General features: G+C 33.5%; 1 long non-coding RNA gene across 1 annotated transcript in view; it reads left to right on the top strand.

Annotated features, from left to right (window-relative positions):
- LOC111095658 overlaps window positions 1-24,875 on the top strand; it is a 90,613-nt gene extending 65,738 nt beyond the window's left edge. Inside the window, exons 4-7 of the long non-coding RNA XR_005358636.1 lie at window positions 5,338-5,362; window positions 10,206-10,396; window positions 16,315-16,421; window positions 24,746-24,875. This is a non-coding gene — a long non-coding RNA (uncharacterized LOC111095658). The remainder of the gene's footprint in view (window positions 1-5,337; window positions 5,363-10,205; window positions 10,397-16,314; window positions 16,422-24,745) is intronic.
- The last annotated feature ends 436 nt before the right edge of the window (window positions 24,876-25,311 follow it).

Below are 25,311 nucleotides of genomic sequence, written 5' to 3'. Positions count from 1 at the left end.
TAGGTCTTTTGCAATTCCATATGAAACTTTGTATCCAATTATAAATTTCTGCAAAATGTCAGCTGGAATTTTGATAGTTTGTGTTAACTCTGTGAAACAGTTAAAGAGTTTGCTGTTTTAATAATTTTAAATCTTCCAGACAAGGGTGGCAGAGTGCCTTAGTCATTTGAGTGTCTGATTCTTGGTTTCAGCTCAGGCCATAATCCCATAGTTATAGGATCAGGACTGTGTCAGGCTCCACACTCAGAAAGGAGTCTTTCCCTCTGCTTCTCCTCCTGCTTACATGCACTCTCTCTCTCAAATAAAATCTCTAAAAAAAAAAAAAAAAAAAAAAAAAAAAAAAAGTCTTCCAAGCTATAAACATAAGACACCCCTGCATTTGTTTTAGTCATTAATATCTTTTAACATTGTTTTGTAGTTTTTCATATAGAAGTCATGTACTTCTTTTGTTAAATTATCTCTAGTTTACTTGTTGATGCTATTATAAATGGGATTGTTCGTCAATTTCATTTTCTGTCTGATTTGGTTATGCATAAAAATACAATTGTTCTTTGTTTATTATTTTTGTACTCTGAAGCTTTGATAAACTCATTTATTAGATCTAATCATTTTTGTGGATCCTTAAGATTATGAATATGTAATATCATATTATCTGTGAATAGAGATAGTTTTAATGCATTCTTTTCAATATAATTGTTCCTAATTGCCCTGGCTAGAACCCTTATTACAAGGTTGAATAGAATAGACATGGTGAGAGCAGACAATCTTTCACCATTATGTATAACTTTAACAATATGTTTTCTATAATTCCTTCTATTTTTTTAATTGCATGGAGTAAAACCTACAGAATAATTTTAAATTGATGTAGTGAAAGAGGACATTGCTGTTTTTTACTTGATTTTAGAAGAAGGGTTTTGGTCTTCGTTATTAAGTTTGGTATTTGCTGTGTTTGTCAGTGACTTTTTCTTTGGTTTATTGAAAGGACATTTTTATAGCTTTTGTTCTCTTAACATGGTGTTTTACATAGATTTACTTTCATATATTGAAATACTGTATTTTTGGCATAAATTCCACTTGGACATACTGTTTAATCCCATTAATATTGTTCTGGATGTGGTTGGCTATATTTTATTGATGTCTATTACATCTGTGAGAGATATTTGTTCTATAATTTTCTGTTCTTGTGATATTTCTTTCTGGTTTTGGTATCAGGGTAATTCTAGCCTCATAGAATGAGATGAGCAATGTTTCTTCCTCTTCTATTTTTGGAGGCCATTAAGTATCAGCATAAATTCATCTTAAATATTTTGCAGAATTTTTCATTATTGTATAAAATTTTTCTTTGTAGAACATTTTTGATTGCTATTTCAGTTTTATTGCTTATTACAAGTATATTAGTTTGCATTAGTTTCCGTTGTTTGTGTCTATCTAGAAATTTTCTCATTTCCGATATATTTTTAGGCATACAATTGTTTATAGTATTCCCATATAATTGTTATTTTTGTAAAGTCATTGGTATTGTCCTCTTTTTCATGTCTGGTTATAGCAATCTGAGTTTTCTCCCTTTTTAGTTTAGCTAAAGGTTTATTGATTTAGTTGATCTCATTAAAGGATAAATACTTAGTTGTGATTTTTTTATTTATTATATAGTACCTATTGTCTTACCTCTGTTCTTATATTTCTTATATCCATTCTTTTCACTTTGGGATTTGTTTATTCTTCTTTTTCTAGTTCTTAATTGGGAACATTAGGTTATCAATTCAAAAAATATTTTTAAATAGCATTTCTAACAATACATTTCTCTTAAGTAGTGTTTTATTAGTATCTAATGTTTTGGCATACTGTGTTTTCCCTTTTATTCCACTCAAATTATGTCATAATTTCACTTGTGATTTCATATTTTACCCAGTAGTGATTTTGGAGAATGTTATTGAATATATCATATTTCCTTTTATTATTGGAAGAATATATTTTGTATGATTTTAATCTGTTAACTTGTCAATATGACCTGACATATTATCAATTCAGGAGAATATTCTATATTACTTGAGATGAATGTGTATTCTGGTGATGTTGGCTGAACTGTTTTGTAGATATGTTTATTTATAGTTTGTTTATAATGTAGTTCAGTTTTTCTATTTCTTTATTGATCTTATATTAGTCTATCCATTACTGAAAGTGCAAAAATGTCCAAATATTATTCTAAAATCATTTATTTCTCCATTATAAAATTTTGTTTTATGTCCTATAGAAATCTCATATGAAGTACATATGGATATATAATCATATATTTTAATTAACTGACACTTTTAGCATTAAAAATATATCTTCTTTTTTCTCTAGTAACAATTTATGTACTCGAGGGTATTTTGTCTGATATTAACCCTTTCAGGTTTCTTTCTTTCTTTCTTTCTTTCTTTCTTTCTTTCTTCTTTCTTTCTTTCTTTCTTTCTTTTTCTTTCTTCTTTCTTTCTTTCTTTCTTTCTTTCTTTCTTTCTTTCTTTCTTTCTTTCTTTCTTCTTTCTTTCTTCTTTCTTTCTTTCTTCTTCTTTCTTCCTTCCTTTCTTTCTTTCTTTCTTTCTTTCTTTCTTTCTTTCTTTCTTTCTTTCTTTCTGAGACAGAGAGAGCACTAGCTGGGTGGGGAGGGGCAGAGGGAGAGAGAATCCTAAGCAGGCAATATGCTCAGTGCAAGGCCTGACATGGGGTTCAATCTCAGGAGCCTGAGACTATTACCTGAGCCAAAATCAACAGTCAGATGCTAAACCAATTGAGCCACCCACGTACCCCTTTGGGTTTCTTTTGATTATTTTCTATTGCATGGTAATTTTTTTCTATCATTTATTTTCAAGTTACCTATGTTTTCAAGGTTAAGTGGTCTCCTAAAGGCAACATATTGCTATTTTTTTAATTTTTATCCATTCTTCAAATCTTTTCATTTTTATTGTAAATATAATCCATTAAATTTTGCATAATATCCCCTGTTTAGCTATTTCCTTTCTATATGTCATATATTTAATTTGTTCCTCTGTCCTTTAATTATTGCTTTCCTTTGTATGAAATAGATATTTTTATAGTGTACATTTGCTTGTTATTTGACTATATTTTTTATGATGTTCTCCCAATGGTTGTCTTTCTTACAATTAACGTCCTAAATTATGACAATTTACTTCAATTGATATGAACATTTTCAAGAGTACACAAAAATATATTTCTTTATCTTAATTATCTCTCCCTTCTTTGTGCTGCTGTCATACAGATTACATCTTTGTAAAATGTATGACAACACAGATTTAGAAATATTGATTTTTGTAGTTGTCATTCAATACATATAAGAGAAAAATGCTTCAAAAACTATGCTTATGCTGTCATTCACCTATGCAGTTACTTTTAATGGTGTTCCTAATATCTTCTATGGGATTCAATTAATTGCTGTCACTTATTTTAGTCTGAAAGGTTACCATTAGTATGTTGTGTTGTTGTTGTTGTTGTTTTCTGTAGAGCAGTTCAACTAGCAGTGAAATCCTCAGCTTTGTTTGAGAATCTTTAAATCTCCCCTTTTATTCAATAGATAGTTTCAGATATAGAACTCTTGCGTTACTGTATTTTTTTCTTTTATTATTTTGGCTATATCATTCCACTGCCTTCTGACTTGTATGGTTTCTGATGGAAAAAAAAAAAAAACCGTCAATCTTGTAGTGAATTCTTATGTATGATAAATTGTATTTCTCATGCTAATTTCAAGGTTCTCTTTTTGTAAAAATGTTTATATTGTGTCTTGGTGTGGATCTTTTATCCTATTTGGAGTTCATTGAGCCTTTAGATATGTATATTAATGTTTTTCACCAAATTTGTGAAGTTTTGGTCCATCATGTCATCAAATATTCTCTCCATGCCTTTTTCTTTCCCATTTTATTCTGGTACTCACACACACATCATGATGTGCCACAGGTCTCAAATAATTTTGATTCTTTAAAATTCTTTTCTCTTTCTGTTTCTCAGACTGAAATAATCTTAATTATCATATTATATTACTCAGATAATCTCAATTTAGTTACCTTCAAATTTGGTGTTTATTTCTTCTGCCAAGTGAAAACTGCCCCGGGGGACTTGTAGTGAATTTTGCATGCTATTTATTGTGATTTCCAACTTCTGAATTTCTATAATTTTTAAATGATTGCCATGTCTTCACAGATGTTCCACATTTCATAAATACCATTCTTGTTCTTTGCTCAGTACCACAGACATGCTTTCCTTAAGTTCTTTTAATATATTTAAGATAACTGTTTTAATGTCTTTATTGAGTGTTAAGTCCAGCCACCAACTTCCTAAGGGACAATTTTTATTTACTCTTTTCTTTTTTCTCTTTTCTCTCTTTCTCCCTTCCTTCCTTCCTTCCTTCCTTCCTTCCTTCCTTCCTTCCTTCCTTCCTTCCTTCCTTCCTTCCTTTCTTCCTTTTCTTTCTTTCTTTAAGGAGAGAGAGGGACAGAGAAGATCTTGAGCATGTTCCATGTCCAGCATGGAGCCCATTGTGGAGTTTGATCTCACAGCCCTGAGAGCACAAACTGAGCCAAGATCAAGAGTCAGATGTTTAACTGATTAAGCCACCTGGGCATCCCTTGACTACTTCCTTTTCTTTGTATTGGTCATATTTTCTTATTTCTTTGTATATTTTGTATTTTTTAAATGGATATATTAAATAACATGACAGTTCTGGAAACCTGATCTCCCCCAGTATTTGTTGTTATTGTTGTTTGTTTAGAGATATCTAAGTTAATTATGTAAAGAATATATTCTTTCTGTAATAGAATTTCCACTGAAGTTTGTTTGGCTACATTAGTGGACAGCTAATGATCTTTAGATGTTTGTAATTAGGTTTATTTGCTTGTTGCTGAGAATTTCTTCATGTAGAATGTGATTATGTCTACAACTCAGGGAAACACTCAGGCTTTAACTTGTGTATAACCTTCTAGGAATATGTGAAAATTATTCTGCCTTATGTGGATATCTTTTTCCCCTAGATTTTTTCATTAAGCCTTATGGTTAACTTATTGTTTGCTCCAGTTTTTACTCACCACCTGGGACATTTGTAATGTTAAAAAATTGCCACTGATTGTTTCAAACAAATATTCACCAGAAACATATCTGGCCCCTGGAGAATTCTGAGTCAGGTCAAATAAAGACAAGTTTTTTAGTACAAATTTCAGGGAATAACCAGTGAGATCAAATATGAACAATTGAGAATGGGGCTTTAAAGGAGCTTGATATCATTTGCATCTTCTAATGCTGTCATGCTGCTGATTTTCACTGTGATTTCAGGCCGTTGTTTTTCTTTTCTAGTTGTGAAGAGAGAGAGAACAGTCAGGTAAGTTAAATGTCATTATGCTTAATGCCCTGGTGCCTTCATTTCTAGGTTTCTTTACTTGGGGTCCTCAGCCAAAGTAGTCTTCAAACACCTCCTTGTTAGGGTAACAAGAGAATACTTAACAAGGCTTTCCCCACTCTGGCCCAATAGTACTTTTCTACTTTCTACTGTTTTCCTCCTCTTTTCCTACTATCCAACATCCACCCCTAGCCTCAGGGTCCATAAATGTGCAGGAATATTTTGCTTAATGATCCATGTACTGTAATACAATTTTCATGTCTCTGCTGATCTATTTGATCTTTGACTAGCATACCATTCATTGGGAGGGGAGATGAAATGCAGTGTTGTCACTTTCTGCTTAGGTGGTTACTTATAATATTTCAGTAAGTGACTAAAGGTTTATCTTTTTTATTTAGGCTTGCTGTTTTTAATCAGTTACTCTAAAATATATATCTCCAGCTCAGTTGTACTCTATACAGTACAATTCTGAGTGTATATATATATATATATATATCCCAGTCAGGAAATCCCTGGGTGGTGTATATATATATATATATATATATATATATATATATATATAGTTATCTGCATCCATATTAAGTTAATTATGAGTTAATACTAATGTCTGGGACTCTAATTAATGACCACATATACTGGATCTCCTGGGTAGCTCAGTTAACCAAGTGTCTGCCTTTGGCTTAGGTCCTGATCTCAGGGTCCTGGGATCAAGCCACAGTTGGGATCCCTGCTCAGTAGGGAACCTGCTTCTTCCTCTCCATCTGTAGCTCCCCCTGCTCTCTCTCTCTCTCTCTCTCTCTCTCTCTCTCTTTCTCTCTATCAAATAAACAAAATCTTTTTTTTTAAATAACCACATGTATTATTTTAGGCTCTTTCTCTTACTTATGTGCAATCTCCCATTCCAAAAGTGAGAAAACTGACTCCTACCATCCTTAATCCATTTACTTAGTTCTTCAATGTATTTGTACTGTGGTACAAGAATTATTGACCTATACCCCATGAAAAACGACTTTATCAACTCGATAGTTTTTTTTTTCTTTTTTTTAAATTATTTATTTATTCATGAGAGACAGAGAGAGAGGCAGAGACACAGATAGAGAGAGAAGCAGGCTCCATGCAGGGAGCCAGGATGTGGGACTCAATCCTAGAACTCCAGGATCATGCCCTGCGCTGAAGGCAGATGCTAACCGCCAATCCACCTAGGCATCCCTCAATACAGTTCTCATGTACAGTTTCCATTGCCTCTAGTCTTAGAGATTACATTCATTTCCAAAATTACCTAGATTAGATTATTAGATTAATCTCTCATATCTTTTCCAGTGAGGTTAATATGTTTCAAATACAGTTAATTTTTCTCAATACTCTGAATTCCATCCTGTAATTCTCTGTTCTCCTAAAGGACTTAACTTTCTTTTCATTTGTTAGGATTCAAGCATTGTACTTTAAAATTCTGAGTATTGACAAATGTATTGTCTTTACTGTCTCATACACTGTAGTTTAACCACACTGAAAATTTCTCCTGTGCTTCAGTTATTCAACCTTCTCGTTACCTTCACATGGACACATGGGAATGACTAATTTGTTTAAAATCTTTACAGTCGGGGGATCCCTGGGTGGTTCAGCAGTTTAGCGCCTGCCTTCGGCACAGGGCATAATCCTGGGGTCCCAGTATCTAGTCCCACATCGGGCTCCTGCATGGAGCCTGCTTCTCCCTCTGCCCCCCTCTCTCTCTCTCTGTCTCTCTCTCTCTCTGTCTCATGAATAAATACATAACATCTTTAAAAAAGAAATAAAAACAAAATCATTACAGTCTTACCTTTTCCAGAATATCATGTAAATGGAAAAAATAGTTTCCACTGCTGTGCATGCTTGCCAGCAATCAATATCGCCAGGTTTTGGATTTTAGCTATTCTGATAGAGATGTACCTATGTGGTGTTATTGTTCCATTTCGTAAATCCCTAATGACAAATGATTCTGAGCTTGAGTTCAAGTGATTAGTTGCCCTCTGAGCATCTTCTTTGGTAAGTGTCTATTAAGATATTTTGCACATTTCAATTGTTTTGTTTTATCATTTAGTTTTAAGAGTTCTCTATGATTTACATACAAGTTCTCTAACAGATTTTTTATTGAAGTAAAATTAACTTGCAATATTTGTTTTAGGTATACAATATAATGAATTAACAATTCCATATATTATTTCTACATATTATTAAGTACTCATCAAGATAAGTGAAATCTTAATCTCCTTTATCTATCTTACCTCCCCTCTGGCAGCCAACAAAGTGATGGCTACAGTTTGTTGTCTGTATTTAAGAGTCTGTTTATTTCCTATGTTTGTCTGTTATTTTTTTCTTAAATCCACATAAATGAATCATATTTGTCTTTCTTATTTTGCTTAGCATTATACTCTCTAGGACCATCTAGACCTAGACCATGCTGTTACAAATGGCAAAATCTCATTTGTTTTTATGGCTGAGTAATATTCCTTTGTGAATACGTGTCTGTGTGTATGTGTGTGTACACATACACATCTTTATCCATTCATCTGTTGATGGACTTGCATTGGTTCCTTATTTTAGCTATTGTAAATAATGCGACAGTGAACATAGGGGTGCATATCTTTTTGAATTAGTGTTTTTATTGGGGGAGGGGTAAAAACCCAGCAGTAGAATTACTGGACCGTATGGAAATTCTATTTTTATTTATTTATTTTTTTTAGTAACTTCTGTACTATCTTCTATAGTGCATGCTCCAATTTGAATTACCAACAGTGCACCAGGGTTCCTTTTCTCCATATCCTTATGAACACGTTATTTATGTTTTTGATTTTAGTCATTCTGGAAGGTGTAGTTTTGATGCACATTTTCCTGATGATTAGTGATGTTGAGTGTCTTTTCATGTCTTATGTTGGCCATCTGTATGTACTCTGAAAAAATGTTTGATCAGGTTTTCTGCTCATTTTTAATAGGATCATTGGGAAGGTTTTTGTGTGTATATTTTGAGTTGTGTAAGTTCTTTATATGTTTTAGACATTATCCCCTTATTGGATGTATAATTTGCAAGTATCTTCTTCTAGTCAGCTGCTTTTTTTGTTGATAATTTCCTTTGCTCTGCAAATGGTTATTTTGGTGTATTCTCAGTAATTATTTTTGCTTTTGTCTTCCTTGCCTGAGGGAATCCATCTGTAAAAATGTTGTTAAGCTGGCATCAGAGAATTTACTGCCTGTGTTTTTGTCTAGGAGTCTTATAATTTTAAGTCTCACATTCAGGTGTTTAAAACATTTTTAGTTTATTTTTGTGTATGGTATAAGAGTTTCCCAGCACTATTTGTTGAAGAGATTGTCTTTCCCCATTGTACATACTTGCTTTTGTCACAGATTAATTGACCATATAAATGTAGGTTTATTACTGGGCTTTCTATTCTGTTTCATTGAACTATTTTTGTACCAGTATAATACTGTTTTATTACAGCTTGAAGTATATCATGAAATCTGGAATTATGATACTTCCAGCTTTGTTCTCTTTTAAGATTGCTTTGGCTATTCTTCGTTTTTTTTTTTTTTTTTTTCATACAAATTTCAGTATTATGTGTTCTAGCTTTGTGAAAAATGTAGTTGGGGAAGCCTGAGTGGCTCAGTCTGTTAAGTGTCTGACTGAATTTCTATTCAGGTCATGATCCCTGGGTCTTGGGATTGAGACCTGCTTTGCGCTCCACGCTCAGCAGGGAGTCTACTTGAGGATTCTCTTTCCTTCTCCCCTGCCCACTCTCTCTTGCTCACTCTGTAAAATAAATTAACCTTTTAAAATATGTTGGCATTTTTGTAGAGATTGCATTAAATCTGGATTGCTTTGGGTAAAATGTATGTTAGCAATATTGTTTTTTTCAATTCACTATCATGGGATATCTTTCCATTTGTTTGTGTCATCTTCAATTTTTTTCTTAGCGTTTTATAGTTTTTAGAGGACAGATTTTTCACCACCTTGGTTAAGTTTATTCCCAGGTATTTTATTACTTTTGATGTAATTTTAAATGGTATTCTTTTAATTTCTCTGCTACTTCATTTTTAGTCTATAAAAAAAATGATAGAAATGCAACCAATTGAATACAAAAGAATTATCCTCTGACTTTACTAAATTCATTTAACATTTCTAATACATTTTTGTGTGTGTGCATGGAGTCTTTAGGGTTTTCTATATGTAGTATCATGTATTCTGCAAATAAAGTTTTATGTATTCCTTACCAATTTGGAATTTATTTATTTATTTATTTATTTATTTATTTATGTCTGATTGTTGTGTCTGGCACTTCCAGTGTTATGTTGGTTGAATAAAAGTGATAATGTCTATACTTGTCTTTTTCCTGATTTTAGAGGAAAAGCTCTCATTTTTTTCACAACTATGATATTAGCAATGAGTTTTTCACATATGGCCTTTAGTATGTTGAGATGTTATTTCTAAACCTACCTTGTTGGAAGTTTTTATCATGAATGGATATTGTACTTTGTCAAATGCTTTATCTGCATCTTTCAAGATGATCATATGATCATCCTTGATCATCTATGTTTTTTATCCTTTCTCTTACTAATGAAATGCATCACACTGATCAGTTTGCAAATATGGAATACCCTTATATCCTTGGAATATCTTTATCATGCATGACCCATCATAGCTTGATTGCATCTGCACCAATTCTGTTTCTAAATAATGTCGCATTTACATTTACAAGTTCAAAATGGACATGTATTTTGTTTGTTGAAGTTTCTTGGTAAGTCACCCTATTCTGTTCAAAAGCATGGAAAACATGATTCCCTGATTTTTGAATAGCTGTTGGAAAACAGGATCCCTCACAGTTAAGATATAAGAAGCACATAAAGGAAGAAGAGGCAACATGGCCACAGAAGCAGAGACTGGAAGTATATGGCCATAAGCCAAGATCCTGGAAGTGCAAGAAATGGAGTCTCCCCTCAAAGTCTCTCTCCCAAGGAAGCATGGCCTTGCTGAACCTTTCATTTCAGGTCAGTGAAATTGATTTTTAACCTCTAGCTTTCAAAACTGTAAGATAATATATTTCTATTGTTTTAAGTCTTAAGAGTTTATGATGATTTGTTACAGCAGCCCTAAGAAATTAATAAAGCTATTTTTTCCATTCCTAACATCATAAAGAACCTTTCTTGACTCTTCATTGTGAGAATCTAGTGGTATTTCTGGAAATAAAACCCATGAAATTTTGGGGTTCCCTCAAACTGTAGCACCCAGAAATTTCTCATTCATTCAGGACTCTGCGGACTAACCAAATCGATATTATCATTAAAGATGCCTTACCATTTTCTGGCTCCTGTAGTTTTTTTCTCTGCTTAAGCAGATCCTTTGAGTTCACCTGCTTTTCTTGACTTTGGGATGGTGATTTGCCCTACAGACTAGATTCCAGATCGAGCCACAGAAGATACATTAATTTCTAGGTTTTTCAGGATTTTCCTGTTGTGTGTCTTAGAGGGATGACTTCAGTGTTTTTCATGTGTTAGAGCTGAAACCAGAACCTTTGTTAGGTATATCTTTTAAATTGTAAGCAAAATAACTTTTAAGTTCTACAGTGAAAAAATTCACTGTAGATTGTCTAAATTCATTTCGAAAGCAAAAGAAATGAAGATAAAGGATTGCATTTTGTGAAAATCATTAAGTCATGTTTTCCAATTAGATACAGTGTTTAATTTGGACTTATTTATGAAATATCTGTTCAGTAAATTACCTCCCTTTTTCCATTTCATACAGTTACCTATTGTTTGATTTTAAAGCTCTAATAGAGTTTTAGATTTCTCCTAGAATTGTTTTTGTGTGTTGATATTATTCAGATATCATTAGCAGATACTGTATAATTAAAATGTGGGTTTGCTCTCCATAAGTGCTTTATGTATAAATGCATTGTATGATGTTCTTCTATAAACTGAAGAAAATGAGCATTTAAATATTTGCAAGTTTTATTTCTGGAAAGAATATACAATGGTTAAAAATAATTAAGAAAATAATGGAGTGAATCTATCTTTAATGAGCTCTCTTTTATTGTGTATATTTATCTTTCACAATCATAATTAATACTGAGATGCAATTTGTTAGCAAAATACTGAACACATTTCATTTGCAGAAGAATCTCCTTTAATAGTATTAGTCAAAATGTATTATAAATAATTTGCATTTAGTACAAACATTTTCTATTTTAATGATCAAGTTAGTTTTCATATTTCATTTTTAATATGCATTTCACTTTATATCATTGCCAACATTGTCCTTGTCACAAGTAAGGGTTCCAATGGACAAAAGTTATTCTACTTTCACTGTTAAAGAAGATTTTTTTTTCATCAAAACTATAAAATGTTTTATATGAATAGTTATTTTCAACAGAACAGTGCGATATTTTGATTAGGTAATATTCTAACAGGTACATTCATATGACAGAGCTCTGCAATTTTTATGTGTACAGATTGTTGTATAGTAATTGTACCACAATTAAATAGTTAAAACATGATAGGAGAAAACTAGGGTAGTAGATACACTTGTTGGCAGAGAATTTTCATATATCATATTTGGTGTTGTGAATAACAATGCAAAGGGCACAAAGGACACACTGCAGAGAGGCGCATAGCTTGGCTTGGTGGCTGTTTGGAAAGGCTTACAGAGGATTTCAATGTGAGATGAAGCAGAGGGATAAATAGTGTATTAGGTTCCTAGAGCTGCAATAATACTTAACCACAAACTGGGTGGCTTCAAGTAGAAGTTTGATCTCTTATACTTTGGAAGGCAAGAAGGCTGAAATGAAAGTGTCAGCCCTGTCACACTTCTCCCTGTAGTTTTCAGGAGAGAATTCTTTTTTGCCTTTTCTTAGCTTTGGCAATTTGCTAATAATCCTTGGCTCATAGCTACATCATAACAATTTCTGCCTCTATCTTTACACAGCCATCTTTAACTCCTTTGTAAGATCAAAGACAAAGAAAAACACAGAGAAGAGTTGGACTTAGGGTTCTCTTATCAAGCATGACCCCATCATAGTCTATTTCTATTCCGTTCAAAAGCATGGAAAATACGTGATTTCCTGAATTTTGGTAAACAGTCACTCATAGTTAAGACATCTTGGGGAATCCTAAGGCATGGCAGGTTCCACCTGTCTATAGACCATGCTCTTATGTCTTTTGGGAAAATGGGTGAACTTTTGTAATTGCAGTGGCCACTTTGAGACACCTTTAACTTATGAGGGTGACCCTCAAGGTGGTCTTATCTAAGAGAGGATCTCAAACCTCTCAAAGACAAAGGAATGGATACCTCAGTATTCAGAAAGTTCTAAAAGATACAATGACTACAAAAATAGTTCTAAAAATAATTATGGTATGGAAATAGAAAACATTTAGAAAGCAGAGGCACCTGGGTGGCTCAGTTGGTTAAGCATCTGACTCGACTCTTGGTTTCAGCTCAGGAGGTGATGAGATTGAGCTCAGCATTGGGCTCCATGCTCAGCCATGGTCTCTGCTTGAGAGTTTCTCTCTCCCGCTGCCCTCACTTGCTCTCTCTCTCTAAAATAAATCTTTAAAAAAATAAATAACAATAAATAAACTTCTCCAAAAACAAAGTTGGCCCTCTAAGCAAGTAACCTTAATATAGCCTATATAACAGAACACAATTTGATCCAACTATTCTTTTGAGTTTTGTACCTGCCATATACACACACATAAACGCACAGAAATATGTAGAGTTCTATGTAGTTGGGTTACGGAAAAAATAAGTGCTTACATATTTGTAAAACTTTAAGAAATACAGAAATTAACCCAAAGGTTTTTCAGGTTCACATGACCTTGAGTAATCTATAATAAATAAAAGCTAGTTTGTCTGTTGATTTAATAAAAACAGGCTTGTCTTCAGAATTGTCAATATTAAATGTAATTCCAAACATATAACTTATTCTACTTTGGTTTACTAATCAAATAAGCCCAATATCTATGTCAAAAATTTATCATCAAGAAAAATGAGACTAGTTATTTAATGTGCAATCCAAGCATATTGGGTAACAACAAATATTTTAAATAAATGTAAATAAGCCCAAAGTTTCTACTCAGTTATACTAAGTAATAGCTAGATTATTTCCAAATAATATAAACAAATTTATCAACTTGGCTTTTTAATTTTTACAGAAAGACAGAAGATAGTAATATGTTTTTCACCACATTAAAAAAATTATACTATAAAAAAATGTCTTTATCATTACATATTAACTTTCCAGTAATCAGATGATTGCTTCTTAGTTTTCAGTAGGAATTATGGATTATAAGGGCTAAGAATTCAAATTAATATGTGTAAGTAAAACTAATAGAAATAAAGAATAAAAGAAACCAATTGTGCATAAAAAGTTAAAAAATAGTGTTTTTTGGATAAGCAATGATTTAAAGGACATGGATTTTTGTTTTGTTAAAGGGAAATAAGGTAATTTTGTCTGAAAATATTCCAGGATAAGAAAGTTGCAGAAGGTTGGTGGAAAATAGATCCTGAGAAAGAAACTTTATGTGGTCAAGCTAAAATAGAAATGGCTTTAAAAAATTAAAAAAAATAAAATAAAATAAAATAAATAAATAAATAAATAAATACATAAATGATTTAAGTTAGAGAGTTTTAATATCAAATGTACACTGTTATAGAATTCAAATTCAGTTTTCTCTCTGTTAAAAGGACAAAGTATTTTTAAAAATTATTACTCTGATCTCAATAAGAAATTATGAACACAATTTCTTTACCTTTAATGTAATCTACCTAGAAAACAAGGCTCCTGTTTCTGATGAAACCATTTCAGACTTTGATTACTTAGGAAAATAGCTAAGGCTTTTTACAACTATATAACTTTCTGTATTTACCTTTGAAATCTGTTGTCACTTTGAATGGATACCTATTGTTTCATAGTGACCCTATTTCTTGAAATATCTTAAATCTTTTGACATTTTAAACTTCTCAATATCAAATTCTGAATTAATGGAAAGAGAAATGTTATTTGATACATAAAGTAATTTTTAACTTTCTTAGACCACATTTTTATGGCCTATGTATGTCATTAAAATAAGTGATTCAGAAATTATATGAAATTTCTAAAAATCTGATATTCTGATATGTTATCAGTCATAATTTGTTATTGTTTTAAAATGTATGTCACTGAGATAACAAATTTCCTTGTAAATTATAATGAACTCATCAAATTTTTGGTTATGGCCATTTTTAAGTCCTTTGTCACTCACAGTTACTGTTTTACTCTGAGGCTCTTGGAAAAGACCCTGACTACTACTCTAAAATGTAGGTTTCTGGTAACTTTAATAAGACAGAACTGAGTAAAAGTTTCTAAAATTCTAATGAAAAATTGATTCATAGGGGATCCCTGGGTGGCGCAGTGGTTTGGCGCCTGCCTTTGGCCCAGGGCACGATCCTGGAGACCCGGGATCGAATCCCACGTCGGGCTCCTGGTGCATGGAGCCTGCTTCTCCCTCTGCCTGTGTCTCTGCCTCTCTCTCTTTCTCTGTGATGACTATCATAAATAAATAAAGAAAAAAAATATTTAAAAAATTGATTCATAAAGCTGCTAATCCAAGTTGAAGCAAAATAAGAGCTATAATTCTTATGACTTCACTTAAAACGTTGCTGTTTTAATGTGTGCTTTCCAGATTTACAAGGCCCCCTTTTCTATCTTTTAAGCAAACTATAGCTTACTGTAATTTGGTAAAGTAGATTTTTGCAACAAGCAGATACGTTTATCTTTTTCTCACTACCTGATCTCTGCAGAATGCAGAAACTTATTAAATATTCTTATTTTTCATGACAATATATCTATTTGCATAAGTTGAATAAAAGTCTGTTTCTGTGTCAGGATACAGTTAGACAAATCCTTAGCTTGGCTTCCTATTCTTGAGATGATTTTAAGAGTCCAATCTGAGATTCCTTATGAAAAGTTTCATCAAATTAGGTTTAAAAACACCTATATCTGGTCAATCACATTTCTTGCTGCACTTTTGTAAATAATCAAACCAAGTGTTTTGAAACTAGACTTCTTTGCAAATAAGTTAGTCTTATTATCTTACTATGATTATCTATGATAAATATTAGATTATGTTTCAATAATATACCCTGGTAGATATCAGATTTTAGTTCTGTAATGACTGTATTTGAGGTTTTGTTACCTACTTGTAAATTTCAGAGAATTCACCACAATAAATTGTATGTGGACAACTTTATGCCTATTGCTGTATGAGCAACTCAAGGAAGTTCAACAGAGGACCTGCTGAAATCATCAAACATTGTTAAACTAGAAAAACCCATTAGAATAAAACTGCCATCCTCATATTACCATCTCAAGATGTTTTGAAACCACTCTAGAGTGGGTGTTCTCCAAATTCAAATGTATAATTTTCTTAAACTACAATTTATATGAAAATTTTTAAAAAACTAACTCTACCTACCCAATTATTCCCATCATATAAAGGTCTAATTTAGGTAGAAGCTCTGCTGCAATATTGTCTCTTGATTTACAACAGGATAAATCTGAGAATGTTTTAAGTAATCATGAGAATGTGTCTGCTAATACATCATGCTATACTCATGAAAATAACTCAAAAAATTAAAACCCAAGTATACATTATTCAAAAAATTGATTTAGAAAATTAAAATCTGAATATAAATGGTTAAATCTTGGCTCCAGGAATTCACTCCAAGAAATTTTTAATCATTGGCTATTATTCCATTTATTCACCATATTGACCTATATAACACATTATATATTCCCAGGGATTTTAACACCTATCAGCACGTATTCACATACCAAGTGGTATCTATCACGATCAGACAACTAGATGAAACCTAATCATGGTAGAGTTCCTGACACTGTATAGGAAGACACTGAACTCATCTTCTCCCATAGACATGCGAAATCTACACCTACATATAAAGCAATCATCTGGAAGGAAAACTGAAGGCTGATTGAAAACTCTTTGCACAACAAATGATAGAAGGAAAACATGGAGAAAGGTAAGAAAAACATGGTAATGAAGAGAACCACACCCTCCTTGACAATCTGTAGGAAGGAGGAATATCACTGAGGAGCCCATGTGCAGACTCACCCACCTGGGTCACAGAGAAAAAACGAAAAACCTCATTTAAAAGGCAACAGGATTATAGGTGAAGGAAATTCACTTACTAGTCCTAAAGAGCCCAACAAGTAAGAATTTCTGATATTTTTCTCTGAGATTGAGGTACCTTTGAATACTATATTTTTTATGTTCCTTTAGCTTAATAACATGGGTGGAAATAGGGTCCAGGTGGGATCCCTGGGTGGCGCAGCGGTTTGGCGCCTGCCTTTGGCCCAGGGCGCGATCCGGGAGACCCTGGATCGAATCCCACGTCGGGCTCCCGGTGCATGGAGCCTGCTTTTCCCTCTGCCTGTGTCTCTGCCTCTCTCTCTCTCTCGCTATCATAAAAAAAAAAAAAAAAAAAAAAGTTTAGAAATAGGGTCCAGGAACTCTAGCCAACCTGCTAACATTGACCCTGTGTACCCTGGGCTCCTGATCCATGCCACCTCCTGGTATCCCACCAAGGGGTCCCCAATGTGTCATACCCCTGGGCCTCCCTGGCTTGTACCCACACCACCTGGCCTGCCAAAAAAATATTTAAATAATTGTACACTGTTATCAAATGTGATTTCTTCCAGGGATGCAAGTGCACCCATAAGTGAATCAACGTTGTGTATCATATTAACAAAATAAAGGATAAAAATCATATAATCATCTCAATAGATGCAGAAAAGGCATTTGATGGAGTTCAACATCCATTTACGATAAGAACTCTCATAAAAGTGGGTATATAAGAAACATAACATAAAGCCATATACTGCAAACCCATAGCTAACAACATGCTCAATGATGAAAAGCTTAAACTTTTTAAAATTAAAAATAAAATGCCCAGTCTTGCCATTTATATTCATGAAGTACTGGAAGTCCCATCCAAATCAATTAGGCAAAAAATAAATAAAATCATAGAAGATATCCAGATTGGAAAGGAAGAAATAAAATTATTTGTAGGTGACAGGATACTATATATAAAAACCCTGAATTATATATATAAAAATCACAACAACAACAAAAACCCAACTATTAGAATGATTAAATGAATTCAATAAATTTGTAGGAGACAAAATGAACATATAGAAGTTGGTTGTGTTCTTTTACACATATAATTAGCTACCAGAAGGAGAAATTAATGGTTCCATGTAATACTGCATCAAAAAGAAGAAAATACCTAGGAATAAACTTAACCAAAGAGGTTGATGATACAAATGAATGTAAAAATAGTCTGGCTCATGGATTGGAAGAATCAATATTGTTTAAATATGTATACTACCCAAAGCAACCTCTGTACTTAATTCATTCTATTCCCTGTCAAAAATACCAATGACCATTTTTATAAAATTATCATAAAGAAACCTAAAATAGAACTACAAAACACATTGAATAGCCATAGTTATCTTGACAGAGAAGAACAAAAGACTTCCCTGGCTTCAAACTATATTACAATGCTGTGGTAATCAAAACTGTATAGTACTCTCATGGAAACAGACACATAGGTCAATGAAATAGAAAGCCCAGAAGTAAAACCATGTATATATGATAAATTAATCTATAACAAATGAGGCATGAATATATAATGGGAAAATGACAGGTTTTTTTTAACAGTTTTCAATAAATAATGCTGGGAAAACTGGACAGGTCATGCAAAAATATGGACAAAAACTTTTACGTAAGACCTGTCACCATAAAACTACTAGAAGAAAATAGGCAGTAAGCTCTTGGACATTAGCAAAATTTGGATTTGTCACTTCAGAAAAGGGCAACAAAAGCTAAAATAAACAAATGAGATTACATCAAACTAAAAAACTTTTTCACAATAATATTGGAAATAATCAACAGAGTGAAAAGGCAACTTACTGAATGGAAGAAGGTGTTTGCAAAACATACACCCAATAAGGGGTTAATGTCCAAAATATATAAAGAATTTACACAACTTAATACCAAAATGAACCAAATAAAAAATGAGCAGAGGACTTGAATACACGTTTCCAAAGAAGACAGATAGCCAACAGACACATAAAAAGATGTTTAACATCACTACTCATCATCAGGGAACTGCAAAATCAAAACCACAGTGAGAAAAAAACAAAAAAACAAAAAAAAAAACCACAGTGAGATATGACCTCACACCTGTCAAAAATGGCTATTATCAAAAAGACAAAAAAAATGATTTTGATGAGAATGGGAAAAAAAGAGGACACTTGTTCACTGTAAATGTAAATTGGTATTGCCACTATGGAAAAAAATTTCAGGTTACTGAAAAATTAAAACTAACATATTATCTAGTAATTCAATTCCTAGGTATTTATCTGAAGAAAATGAAAACACCAATTGAAGAGAGATTTGCACCCCTAAGTTCATTGCAGTGGTTTTTATGATAGTAGAAGTATGTAAGCAATATAAGTGTTCATGATAGGTGAATCGATCAAGAAATTGTGTGTGTGTGTGTGTGTGTGTGTCTACTGGAATATTACTCAGCTTTAAAAGCAATGAAATCTTATCTTTTGCAACAATATGGATGAACCTAGAGGTATTATAATAAGTCATACAGAAAAAGACAAATACCATATGATTTCACTTATAGGTCGTACCTAAAATAACAAAACAAATTAACAAACTCATAGACACAAACAACAAACTGTTGTTTACAAGGTGTGGGGTGTTAAGGGGAGGGCAAAATAGATAAAGGGGAGTAAGTGGTACACACTTTCAGTCATAAATAAGTCATGGAGAGGTACCACATAGGCAATATAGTCAATAATATTTTAATAACATATATGGTGATAGATGTTAATGACACTTATTTTGAGGATCCTCTTATAATGTATAATTATAAATTATACATTATAAATTATAATTACCTTAAGTTAAATTACCTCGATGTACAACTTAAATTAATAGGATATTATATATCACTTATAGTTCATTTAAAAACTTATAAAAATACTTAAGACTTCCAAATAGTTATGAAAAGCATGAAGATCTAATGTAATGGACACTTCCTGTACATGCCCAGATCCTTTAGATTCTTTTTACCTGTGGGGTCACACCCAGCTCTTGTATGCATTTTCTTCTTACTTTTTCTTAAGATTTTATTTATTTATTCATGAGAGACACACAGAGAGAGGCAGAGACACAGGCAGAGGGAGAAGCAGACTCCAAGCAGGGAGCCCGATGTGGGACTCGGTACCAGGACCCCGGGGATCACGTTCTGAGCCAAAGGCAGACACTCAACCGCTGAGCCACCCAGGCGTCCCTGTATGCGTTTTCTTCCAATTCATGTGCCTAATATGGTCTTTGGATGACTGTTCTTGGCTTGGAACCACTTTACCTCTATATGCAATGATCCTGTATCTCCTGGTAGGCTTCCAACCCTCAAAGGTAACCCTTAGTCAATGAAGAACTATAAGAGCCTGGCTTATTTTCTTAAATTTTGGAACTAACTCTGAAGTACAATTCATAGCCTAAGGCACCCCTGCAGGGTTAGGCTAGAGCCCATACTTCACATGAAATCATCTACTTAGTTTCCTCCTTTTCCCCACCCTGCTTCTTCTGCCATTGCCCAGCTTCTTCTGGAAACATATTGTTTATAAATTACTTGCACATGTGTTGTCATCTCAGGGTCTGCTTCTAAAGGACCTCATCTAAGACCCTTTATTAACTCTACAAGAATTCAGAAGAATTTTGGTAGAGAGAAAATGGAAATACAGTAATGGGAAATGATCAGAATATACTTAGAGAAGAAAACTCAAAGTTACAATTTGAATTATATTAAGTACTATTTCAATAAAATAAAGAAAAATTGAGTCCACCAGATCAAACCCCTAGTCCCATAAATACTGAACAACTAAAAGACACTTTATTTAGCAATCAGAGACTGACAGAGTATGGACATGCACCAATGACCCAGAGCAATATTTTATCTAATATACTATATGAAAGTGTATTGAGTACAACACGCATAGCAGGTATACTTCTGCCCTATTTTGCAAATAACTGGAGCTATTACTTCTCATTCAATTATTAGGCAAAAGAACAACAGTATTAGACAAGTTATATCTGAGAAAGTTAAACTCAAAAAACTAGGGATAGAAGGAAACTTCTATCTCTTAATGATGGGCTGTTTTTCCTCTAAGACTGGAAAAAAATCAAGAGTCAACAATTTCCACCTCATTCTACCCAATGCCATAGAGTAATAAAAATAAGTATAAAATTATCTGTGCTATTAAAAGCAAAGCTTTCTTTACTGTCAAAAGACATGATCATATTTGCAGAAAATCAAAGAATACACATACACAAAAGTTTAGAAGCTAAAACTAAGATTTCTAGGAAAAAAACTTTTAACTTTGGATTAGGAAAAAATATCTCAGATATGATACCAATAGAATAAATCAGAAGGTTTTTTTTTTTTTAAGATAAACTGGAATTTATTTTTAAAAAGAAACCAAAATAAAGTGAAGATGGTAGAGTAAGAGGATCTTGGGCTTACCTTCCTCAGAGAGGGAACAAATAGATGTGATACAGCTCACTCTTAAAATGACTTGCACACTGCAGACCAGACATTCCATAACTGAAGATGTAAAGAGAACGCCACATTGAGAAGAGTAAGAGGGGCAGGGACATAGTCAAGAATCAAACCTCTGGTGAGGGACCCAGGAATATCACAGGCACCAAGGCCTCTCCGAGGAGGGGATCAAACCCCACAATGGGTATGCCCAGCCTGAGTCTTGCACCAGAAAGACAAGCGCTTGTAACATCTGGCTGCGAAATCAGCAAAGCTTAATTCCAGGAGAACTAAAAGTCTATAGGAAACCACTATTCTGCTATTAGAGAGCCAGCCAACTATATCACTCAGTAGGAAATAGCGTAGAAAAAGCAATTTGAAAAGTGTCTGGGTTATACTTGAAGGAGATTTATTAACTCATTTTAGGACATATGCTAGAAGAACAGGAATCTGAAGGATCGTCCTCTAGAAACAAAAGTAGTGTAGGGCACCACTTTTCTTACTCTCTTTTAGCCTTGCTGGCTTGATGCTAACGGGAGCCAGTTCTGACAGTCTCCAAGCACGCTAGCACCGCTTGTCCTGCCCTGTCATTCTCCTGCAAACCAGGCCCATCCAACCCACCTGCCCCAGCAGGTACTCCTTCAAAGTGGCTCACACTGCAACACCTGGTAGGCGGTCTTGGTCAGGACTGGAATACCCACAAAGTAACTATTGCCTCACCTCAACCGGCAATCAGGTTAGGACTGTTGATCTTCCAAAAGGCTCCTGTCCTGTGAACCCCGCATCAGCACACCTGCAGCAATTTCAATCAGACCTCTCAGTCAGTTTTGCAAGGGACTGGCCTCACTTGCCAGCACATCTATAGCAGCCACAACCCAGCCTCTCAGCTGGTTGAGCTGGGAGTCAGCCCTGCCCAACAGTGGACCTGCAGGAGTCACGGAGAGTTATAAACAGCAGGGCTGAGGGCTCTTGCCATCCACTAGCATGTTCTCAGCGGTTGCAACCTGGTCACAAAAAAAGGTTATATAGGTACTGCTTCCAGTAACTAGGGGGTGTTGCACTACTGGACCCCATACAATGCCTTTGACAGAAGGCCACCATACTCAAGACAAAGAGATGTAGCTGATCTATGTAATACATATAAGCAGAATCAGACAGACTGAAGAGATAGGAAAATATGTTCCAAATGAAATAAGACAAAACCTCAGAAAAAGAACTAAGCAAAATGGAAATGATCAGTATATCTGATAAAGAGTTCAAAATAATGGCCATACAAAATACTCACTGGAATTAAGAGTAGATAAACTCAGTGAAATCTTCAACAAAGAGATAGAAAATATTTTTTAAAAGAACCAATCAGAGCTGAAAAAATACAACAAATGATATATACATATGCAGACTGGGTCAGTGATCTGAAAGGATGATGGAAGTATGCAATCTGAACAGAATTATAAAAAGGATAGGTTAAGGAGTCTCTGACAATATAAAAATTAATAATATTAATATAGGGCTCCCAGAAGGAAAAGAGCAAGATAGAGGGGGCATAAAACTTACTTGAAAAAATAACAGCTGAAAACTTCCCCAACCTGGGGAAGGAAATAGACATCAGGTCTCTGGAAGCAAAGAAAGCCCAAACAAAATGAACCCAAGGAGGTCAACACAGGACACATAGTAATTAAAACATCAAAAGTTAAAGAGAGAATCTGAAAAGCAACAATAGAAAAGCAAATAGGAAAACACCATAAGGCTACTGGCTGAGTTTTTAGCAGAAATTTTGTAGACCAGAAGAGACTAGTGTGACATGTTCAAAGTAACAAAAGGATAAAAATCCTAACAACCAAGAATACTCTACCCCACATGGTTGTCATTCAGAATTGAAAGAGATTTAGAGGTACAAAGTTCCAGCTATAAATAAGTCACAGGGGTGAAAAACAGCATAAGGAATATAGTCAATAGTGTAATCACTTCATATAATCACAGATGGTAGCTACACTTATTGTGATATTTCAGAATCTTTATAATTATTGAATCACAGTGTTTTATGTTGAACATCTGAAACTAATATAGTATGTCAAACATACTTCAACTAAAAATAAAAATTAAAAGTAGAAAGAAAACAGCACCACAGCTTTGAACCTCTAGACAAACATGTTCATAAGAATATGAATAGGCAAGCCATAGATTGGAAGAAAATATTTTCAGATTATATATCTGATAAGACATTTGTACCCAGAATGTATTACTTACAACTCAATAGTAAGAAACTCAATTAAAAATATACAAAATGCCAAACGTTACCCTAAGACATATAAATGCCTAATAAAGGCAATACAAGGTGAATAATCTCATAAATTAGGAAAATGTAGATTAAGCCCACAATTTGTGGACTGTAAACCCAATGCTATGGCTACAATGAAAGACTCAGACAATGGGACGCCTGGGTGGTTTAGCGATTGAGCCAATCGTCTGTCTTCATCTCAGGGCATGATCCCAGGATCCCAGGATTGAGTCCTGCCTGCATCCAGCTCCTTGCAGGAAGCCTGCTTCTCCCTCTGCCTGTGTCTCTGCCTCTCTCTCTGTGTCTCTCATGAATAAATAAATAAAATCTTTTTTTAAAAAAGTTAAAAAAAAAAAAAACCCTCATACAATACTAAGTGTTGGTGAGTATGTGGAAAACTAGATTTCTCAGGCATTGCCGGTAGGGATGTAAGAGGCTACAGATACTTTGGTAATCAGTCTGACAATCTATTTAAAGTTTATATTTACTGTATATTTCACTAGTCACAGTCTTAGTAATCTACCCATGAGAAATAAACATGTCTAAAGACACTTAGATTTCATAGCAGAATTATTCATAATAGCCCAAATTGGAAACAAACCAAATGCCTATCAGCTTGTCAGTGCATAAGTGTTATATCCATATAATCCGATTCTGTTCTGCATTAAAAATACTGATGCGTGCTACAACATGGATAAATATCAAAATAACTTTGCTAAATAAACTAAGCCAGTTGCAAAAATAATATTTATTCTATGACACCATTTACCTGAACTTTTCAGTGTTTAACAGGGCAAATTGAAAAATACATAAAGAAGACTACTGGTTGCCTGGGACTGGGTGGTAGGGGGAGAAATGTGAATTATCTGCACAGGCTCCATGGAAGCATGAGGAGTGATGGAAAAGTTTTAAAATTGAATTGTTGTGATAACTGATGAAGGAACAACTCTAGGCATTATACAAAATAATTTTAATATTTTAATAATATTTAATAATATTATTAAATTATAATAATATTTAATAATAATTTAGGCATTTAATAAAATCATTGAATTATTAAAATTATATGTGATGCAATATGAAGAGGACAAATCAAACTAGGCCTTGCAAACAAACCTCTCTACAATATCAAAGCACAGTCTGCATAGCTGGTGAACCATCTACATGAGGTAAACACAAAAGCAGGCGTAGAGTGAAAAGGTTCTAAGCCATCTCACAACAGACCATCAAAACCTTGAGCAAATGACTACTGTAGTTAGTGAGGGCAGTGCCCAATGCTGCTGGGACTCCTTAAAAACCTTGTACATAGGCTATGTTGGGTTATTAACTGAGGAGATGAGAGAGAATAGGAATTAGGTTATTTATAATAATTTATGTTATTTTTAATAACTCTGTTGCAGCCTAGATAAAAACCAGTAACAAAATATAATATATTCACATTTTATAGATGAGGAACTTGACTAAGAAAAATGAAGTAGTTTGCCCAAGGGCTATATACCTATTAGGTGACACAGAAGACTTCTGGATTCTGGATGCTGCAATGTTCAGTTTCTTGATCTAGGTGCTGTGCACGTGAGTGTATTAAATGAATATGCCTCAATCTTTGTAATTATGGTATGTTAACTTCAATGTATATTTCAATAAAAATAGTGGGTTATGAAAAATAAAGCCTAAGGCATTTTAAATTCCTTGTGTTGTAGGGAAATATAAAACAGATATTGAAATTACTAGAAAAAAAGAAAAAGTGGGAATTATAAATGACCTATTTACAAAGTTAAATACCTCCGTATGTAAATGATAAACAAATCCATAAGTAAATGGAGGCAAAGATTGATAAATGTGGAGATAAAAAGATACACATACACTAGGTCTTGAGTTAGATACACGTGGACTTTAACTAAAAACAATGAATAATTTCTATACAATCTCCATTTAATGTACTCATTAATCTTTATTATTCTCTTCCTCTTCCTTTGGGTTTAGTTTGCACTTATTTTTCTTATAATTTTTGAA

This window comes from Canis lupus, chromosome 4, assembly GCF_011100685.1.
Source record: "Canis lupus familiaris isolate Mischka breed German Shepherd chromosome 4, alternate assembly UU_Cfam_GSD_1.0, whole genome shotgun sequence".
Lineage (NCBI taxonomy): Eukaryota > Metazoa > Chordata > Mammalia > Carnivora > Canidae > Canis > Canis lupus.
The sequence above is the reverse complement of the archived record's forward strand: the minus strand, read 5'-3'. Positions and strand labels throughout refer to the sequence as shown.